The sequence below is a fragment of the Nanorana parkeri genome, unplaced genomic scaffold, assembly GCF_000935625.1.
Source record: "Nanorana parkeri isolate BGI_ZX_2015 unplaced genomic scaffold, ASM93562v1 scaffold57, whole genome shotgun sequence".
Lineage (NCBI taxonomy): Eukaryota > Metazoa > Chordata > Amphibia > Anura > Dicroglossidae > Nanorana > Nanorana parkeri.
Genome location: NW_017306325.1, coordinates 181,897 through 183,630, shown reverse-complemented (window position 1 = coordinate 183,630; position 1,734 = coordinate 181,897). Strand labels below are relative to the sequence as shown.

General features: G+C 45.3%; 1 protein-coding gene across 2 annotated transcripts in view; it reads right to left on the bottom strand.

Moving 5' to 3' along the window:
- The window catches only part of HSPD1 (heat shock protein family D (Hsp60) member 1), a 19,291-nt gene that overhangs the window by 15,545 nt on the left and 2,012 nt on the right, over positions 1 to 1,734 (bottom strand). The window lies entirely within an intron of this gene.

The window sequence follows — 1,734 nt, the reverse complement described above, 5'->3', positions numbered from 1 at the left end:
AAAAAAAAAAAAAAAAGTTATATTATTATTATACAGGATTTATATAGCGCCAACAGTTGCGCAGCGCTTTACATTACAAGGAAGACATTACAGTCACAATACAATTCAAGATGGCAAGGAGGGCCCTGCCTGTGAGGGCTTACAATCTAAAAGGGAGGGGGAAGTGATACATAAGGAGGTAGCTGTGTGGGGATGAATTGTTTGCGAACGTGATGGTAGAGCGGTTAGATAGCGTTGGGAGATAAATGGACAGGTTGGGGTAGAAGGTTCCATAGGATGGGAGTGAAGTCCTGGAGGCGAGGATGGGAGAAGTTGATGAGGGAGCTGGAGAGCAGGTCTTTTGAGGAGTGGACGGTTAGCCCTCGTTCACACCTGAACGTTTTGTAGCGTGTTCTACGCTCGAAGAACGCTCTACAAAACGCTCAAACATCTAAATCCCATTGTATTCAATGGTCTGGTTCCCACCTTGGCGTATTTCCGCCCGTCCCTAATGCGCTAAAAAACGGCCCACGCCTGAAAAGGTACATGTACTACTTTGGGCCGTTTTTGTTGCGCGTTTCCATTGGGATACAGCCAAGTAGCCCTCGGAAACGCGTTTGTCGCGCAATTTTTTTACTGCGAATCGCGGTAAAAAAAAAACACGCGACAGACGCGCATATGCAATACGCCTAGGTGTGAACCAAGCCTAAGGGTAAAATTTGGAGACAAGGTTTGAGATATAGCCGAGGGTAGAGTTGTGGATGGCTTTGTGATTTGAATTTTATCCTTTGGGCTATAGGAAGCCAGTGCAGGGATCGGCAGAGGGGGGTTGCAGACACTGAGCGGTTGGTTAGGTGAATGAGTCTATCAGCTGCATTCATGATAGACTGAAGAGGGGATAGCCTGTGTAGAGGTAGGCCAATGAGGAGGGAGTTGCAATAGTCGAGACAAGAGATAACAAGCGAGTGGATGAGTAGTTTTGCAGTTTAATTGGTGAGGAAGGGGCGTATTTGGAGATGTTACGAAGGTGAAGGCGGCAGGATTTGGATAGTGATTGGATGTGGGGAAGAAAGGTGAGGCTGTAGCTCGCGGTATACCGAGCTTAGGGTAACGGGAGAACGCTAGTTTGTGTCCTCCCGTTACCCCAAGGAGAACTATGGGGAAAAACACTGACCCCATAGTTCTCCTTTAACCCTTGCAGTGCTGAGGTAGCTCAGAGTTCTTCTGTAAACCAGAAATGTAACAGCCTACCAGCTAAGGGCCTTTGCTTTCCTCTAGGCCAAGTTGTAGTGAACCATTCCACCTCAACTCAATAGCATGGCAATCTAGGGTTACATTTTAATTACCCCGTCATATAGGAGAGCTATTTTAATACACTCTGGAGGCTCCCTGCTCAAACAAAAACCTGGATCTATGAAAATCTTAGAAATAAATTCTATGTAGCTATCAGAAACCTGCCTTGGAAGCTTGAATCAGATTAGTTACACAACACATCCCCTATGCAACCTGCAGACCTACTTAGCCAAAAGAAAGAAATACATTGGAGTGGGGCAGGCAGAGCTTAGAAGTTTCAGACTTGAACCTGGCCCAAATTGTTTTGCATAAAAAAGGTCTTCCAGAAAGAAAATGGATACAATATATGAAATGTTTAGGAAGTAAAGAGAATATGACTTGACCTTTCAATTTCTATGGTAAACTGAGACTCTTGATGTTGCGACTGGAGTGGTGAAAAGGGGAGACAGTAGGTAGGTCATC